The 6202-nt window shown below is 32.5% G+C and overlaps 1 pseudogene; it reads left to right on the top strand.

Moving 5' to 3' along the window:
- Positions 1 to 2: 2 nt before the first annotated feature.
- Positions 3 to 6202, top strand: part of LOC110034107 — a 12757-nt pseudogene continuing 6557 nt past the window's right edge.

Raw genomic sequence — 6202 nt, 5'->3', positions numbered from 1 at the left:
TTGTACGGTGGGAGTTCAACCACCCCACTCCATTCATAAGGTATTTTTTTGTTTTTTATTTTTTCTCTCTCAAGCAAAATGTCTATTATGTGCATTTTCTATTTCTTTTAATTAGTCAATATTCTATCTCTTATGAGTAACCATCAATATTTTTATCATTTAAAGCACAAGTAAAATTAGTTTCTGATAAATTTTTGAACATTTCAAGGAGTCGGGAGTTTCTTTTGCAAGAAGGTCATACAACATTTGCCACTAAAGAGGAAGCTGATGAAGAGGTAGCTGAAGTTTATCTTTTGACTTTATACAATAATGACTATCTTGATTTTAAGTTAATTTCATCTAATTTATGGTTTGTGCCTTAAGTTTTCTTGCATACATTTTATATTTAGTAGACTTAGATCTAATAAGGTTTATGGGGTAAAGAATAGTTTCCACATGGATTAAACTCAATAAAGTTTATGTTTTTATTGAGCTATGATTCAAATATCTTGCATTCCTTTAGCTGGCTTGTTACGTTTTTAACTTTAAAAGTTATAATGCTGGTAATTTGTATGCCTGAGGGGAATGTCTTTCTTTTTTTTGTGGTCTCATGGGAATGCTTTTCCTTTATTGTTGTGTTTAAGAGCCCAAATTTTAACAATGATTCCAGGTTCTTGATATATTGGAACTTTATAGAAGAATTTATGAAGAGTATCTTGCAATTCCAGTAATCAAAGGAAAGAAAAGTGAATTAGAGAAGTTTGCTGAGGGTTTTTATACTACAAGTGTTGAGGTATGAAATGAATACCTCGAATATCAAGAGCTACATGTTACTGTAATAGTTTTCAGCAAATCCTTAGAAATTGTCATGTTGCTTTTCTGTCTGTTAGGCCTTTCCAAATACAGGCTGTGCAATACAAGGAGCCACCCAATATTGCCTCAGTCAAAATTTTGCAAACATGTTTGAGATTGATTTTGAGATTGAGAAGGGCGAGAAGGCCAAAGTTTGGCAGAATTCTTGAGCATACAACATCCCCACGGTAAATTGCTATGCTTATGCATAAACACATATAAAAGTGCTTTTAAAGCTATAGTTTACCTGTTACCAATCAAATACAAGCAAATTATCATCAAGAATATATTTAATTGACTCCATGCCTTTTTTAATGTCTCTTCACTTATCACACAATCTCTCTCTCTCTCTCTCTTTCTCTCATTCTCTATCTATCTATATAACTTTAATAATCTTGAATTGATACGTGAACTAACATTTTATAAACTGCTTATTTTCAGATTGAAGTTTTGTTCATGGTTCATGGAGATGATAAAGGCTTGTTTGTACCACCTTAGGCTACAGCGGTCCAAGTTATTGTAGTTCCGGTACCCTACAAGGATCCGGATACATAGGCCATATTTGTAGCTGCTCATCAGCTGTTCAAACGTTGCAAGCAGCAGGATTGAAGGCTAAGCATGACTCGAGGGAAAATTATTCACCTGGTTGGAAGTATTCTCATTGGGAAATGAAAGTAGTTCCCCTTAGAATTGAAATTGGTCCCAAGGATTTAGCAAACAACCAGGTAAAAGAGTAAATTGTCTTGTTAAATTGCATTGGTGGATACCTCACTCATGTTTTACCATACTAAATATTCTTGTTGCTGGATCTGTTTGTTTTTTTATTTTTTTTACGAGTTTCTTTTCATGGAAGCAAGAATATCATTCATGGCCTTAATTGCTTGGATATTTTAATTTCCATTCAGCAATCGGGCTAGTTGGAGAGTTAAAGGGCACCTCTTAAATGATTTAATAATACTTATAAATATAGTTGGGCTATGGCTACTGCTGACGCTGATGATATTTGATAGTTTTTTAGAGGCATCTTTAAGGCATTCAATTAATACTTGCATATAATTTTTTTTGGCAATAAACTAAGTGGTGTACTATCGGTTATACCATTTTGTCATCCCATCTATGAGTAGTTGTGATAAGGTTTTTGAAGTCTGTTAAAACTTATGCTATCCCTTGTGTGCCGTCTTTCTATGAGATTATTTTTTTACTTTACATCAATTCAAATCTTTATTTGTTAGATCTGTTGACTGTCATATACTTTTAGTTTTTCTCTAGTGTTTGATTGCCTCAAATATCAAAGTAGATTTACTGAATGCATCCAGATTTTTTAGACAAAAGTATGATTGTTTTTAGGCATCTTTGACTCGAATAAATAACTAAAATATGGAGTATGATGTTGATGCTTCTGCTTATATTGCTGCAAAACCCATGTATGTTTGTGTTCAAATCATTCCAAAAGAGCTTATTATCTTCATTGAATTTTTTGGACTTGGATCAAATTAAGATTTTGTTTTCTTGATTTGCAAATCAATTCTGATGCTTTCTGTTATTATGTTATGGATTTTTTGGCGGCTTTTTCAATAACTTAATTTGGTTGCTCATGGATAGAACATTGAATGGTTTATCATTTCTTGTGTGCATGGAAATTTGTGCCATATTCTTTCATGCTGATAATTTTTCTTTTAGCTCTAGTGTGATGAATAAGGTACCATCGGTGTCATGTTTGGGTATTTTTGATATTACAAACATCTCGCCTCAGCCCATTCCGTGAGCAGATAATGCTCGAGCAATTTTCACTTGGTCTAGGAATTTCGAACCTGATATATGCGTCGCTGTCTTTGTTAGCCCCATCTTTTTTATTGTTTGATTGAATCAATGGTGGTTGTTTCTTGATAAATTGGGGACTTCAGATGTAACAACATAATCTGTTTGCAGATGGGCAACTTTTAAGTGATTTTGCTGTGATCGAGGCAATTTGTACATAGTTTATGCAATGTCATGTCTGTCATCCATTATCACACAACAAATTGGTGATGCGGGAGGTCATTTTTTGAATTTCTTCAATGGTTTGGACCCATAAAGGCTGTCCTTTCACTAAAAAAGTATTGTTTCGAGTAATTTCAACTGTGATTGATGCTTATTGAATAAATCTTACACGATGCTGCATCCATTGTCCACTATCATCATTTTTTATCATGCTTTGTGGGACTTGTGTCGAGAGGAACACAAGTGAGAAAAGCCAGAGCTTACTAGGGAAAATGTTTCCAAGTCAATGAAGTTAAACAAAATCTAGAACCTCATACTTCAGATGTCGTTTTAGCTGTCATGGTTCAGATGTTGTGATTTATGGTTCTATTTGCTAAATTACATGCATGTTTAATTGTGCAAACTTATGCATATGTCCAATTATTCCTGGCAAATGTATGAGCTTACGTTTAATCAGCTAACTTTGTTGTTTGAGTAAAACAAAAATTGATTTCAGGGAAAATGGCTTTCTTAGTTACAGGAATTATATGATCAAGAATTATACTAGGATGGAGGCAATGCATCATTGTCTCAACATGCCACTGGCTGTTCTTGAAATTGCAGTTACTTCGGTAGCATGCTTTAATAGAAATGCACATTTTCTTCTGTATCGAGAATGATAATACTTTTATCTCAAGTCTTCCTTTTTATGATTTAAAGCTAATTTTTGTAGGTACGTGTTGTCCGTCGTGACAATGGCATGAAAGTGTTAATAAGCATTCAGGAAAACCTTTTTAATACTGCCAAACAAAAACGAGATGCCAGCATTAAACTTGCGCAACTTGTGCAAACATGGGATGAATTCATTGCTGCCCTCAATGACAAAAAGATGATCCTTGCTCCTTGGTGTGATGAAGAGGTATGTTTCAATTTTTATAACGGTGCAGTTTTTAACTGGTTTTTTTGTGATGGATTATATAATATTGTTTTTGTGGTTATTTGTTTTCCTTTACGTCTTTAACATTCAAGTTTGTATGTGGTCAGCATTTTTTGGTGTAACAGTTGGAATTGTTACCACATGCATTCTAGCTCTGTTATCCTAATGTGTACTGAGGGGTCACTGAGCAATACTTTCACTGCATTTTTTGTGGCAAGACTTGTCATATTTTGGTTGAGACTTTTTGTAAGACTTTTAAACCCAATGAGCTTGTAGATAATCGATTCATAATGTAAGCTACTAATAAAATATCTTCCTCTTATATTATTTTGGAACATTCTTTTGAAAAATGAGAGTTTTTGTGATAGAAAGTGTTGTTTTTTTTGTGAACTACATTTTTTTGGGGTGTCTGTACACAATATTACTAATTTATCATCTTTGTTGTTAAGAGTATGAGGAGATGAAATTTGTTATTAATTTTTACATATAATACCAAATTAAATTTTGAACATGTTAAAAATGTGAGAAAGATAGTATATATATATATCACTTTAGGCTTGTAGGAAGGACAAACTATTGTGCTCTCGAGATGTTAGGTGTAGATGAATGAGAGAAAAAGGATTTGGGTTTTTTGTATTACTTATTAACAAACTTGTGAGCTTGTGTTTTGTTAATTGTCGAACACCTCAATAAATTATTCGTTATAAAAAAAAGACAATAATTATTTGTATAACTATAATGCATTTTTAGCTTTTCTTAATTAGAATTTTTCATGGGTATTCTATGCCTTCCTTTATTGTTGTCTTGAATTCTAGTCTTCTGGAAATTCTGTGTTTATGTTTAATAAGAATTTGTTTTTGTGTAGGAAGTTGAGAAAGAAGTGAAAACACGACAAAAGGTGAACTTGGAGCTGCTAAGACATTATGCACCCCATTTGATCAACCAAGACTTCCTGAAGGTAAGCACAAAGTTTTTAGTTTGAACTATTGCTAATACAGGGCAGTTTTCATTTTTGTGTTACATCTTAGTTTTGTCAGTTAGCAGAATAGCACATCCAAATGCTAAGGTTAATATAAAACAACTTTTACTGGAAAGGTGCAATATGGATTAAAAATAACTTTCAAAAACAAAACTGTATTTTTAAAGATGATTATTTACTTTTGGCGCATGATTGGTTTACATAAAGTATTACTTAAGCCCGACAACTTAAATTAATTGAAAGGTACAATACGTATTAGGAATAGCTTTCAGAAGCACAACTGTATTTTTAACGATGATTATTTACTTTTGATGCATGATTGGGTGTTATTTAAACCCGACAGCTTAAATTATATGAATTTATGTCAAAATGGATTTTTTTTTTCATTAAAATATAAATAATAATGAATGAAGCATATTTAATTGTGTTCAACATGCTTAATATTTCATTTTATAAGAGTGATCTCCTGGATTGTTGAATCTAATTCCAAATGGTATGGGGAAGGTTTCTGGAAATACATGAGAAAACCCTTTCCACACTCCAGAAAACACTTAACAAGCTACATTGGTTGGAGTTTCAAAGGGAGGTTTTTTTGTTATTTTTATTTTATTCATTATCGTCCTTAGTATGGGCAAAAGAGGCTGGCGTTTTGGGGGAGGGAGTCAGACAAGCACCAGGCAAGGAAACCCTTAGCAAAAGAGAATTCCAACTGTCTATCATGAGATAAAAGTAGCTAAAGTTGGAACCCTTCATGGTATATGCAGAATGATTCGTTTAGATTGTTGAGCTAATTAAATTATAAAATTATAGAAAGAGGACAGTTCTCTATAAGTGAGATCTTACGCTCCTTAGGAAGGCCGAATGAAGGTATTTTGAATGTTGGGCCAATCTCAAGAGGTAGATTTAACACTAGCTATGAAAAGAATAATGAAAAATTAAAAATAGATAAGGATGGTAATATCCCTAAATAAACTAAACAAACCGCTTGATTTCATTTGAAAATTTAAAAATAATTGAAGATGGTAATAGCCCTAAATAAAGTAAACAAACCCCATGATTTCATTTGCATTGTTGGACATAAAAATAAAACCTAAATTTCATATAAATAATTACAAAAAAATTGTGTATCAAAATTACATAATAAAACAATATATCCATGAAATTGCATCAAAAGTCATTAATTTATAAAAAATGTGTAACTATGCATGTAAATGTGTTCTTTAGGCCTTTAGCCCTTTTTCATTCTGCATCATTTATTCTAGCTGGCAAAGAGTTTTTCTTTGAGAAGCTTAGGTGGGGAGGCTATGGAGCAAGAGGTTGAATTGGCCGAAGAACATCTAGCGGTGAAGTAGAGTAGTTTATAGTGGCCACTGCAGTAGAGTTTGTCTCAACATATCATAGCCTATTTGGGATCTTCAATAGTTGTGGTTAGTGGAAAAACATTGAAACACCAAGAAACTAATGCAAATAATAATAATAATAATAATAATAATAAT

Source organism: Phalaenopsis equestris, unplaced genomic scaffold (genome assembly GCF_001263595.1).
Source record: "Phalaenopsis equestris unplaced genomic scaffold, ASM126359v1 Scaffold001344, whole genome shotgun sequence".
In the NCBI taxonomy this organism is placed as follows: Eukaryota; Viridiplantae; Streptophyta; class Magnoliopsida; order Asparagales; family Orchidaceae; genus Phalaenopsis; species Phalaenopsis equestris.
The sequence above is the reverse complement of the archived record's forward strand: the minus strand, read 5'-3'. Positions and strand labels throughout refer to the sequence as shown.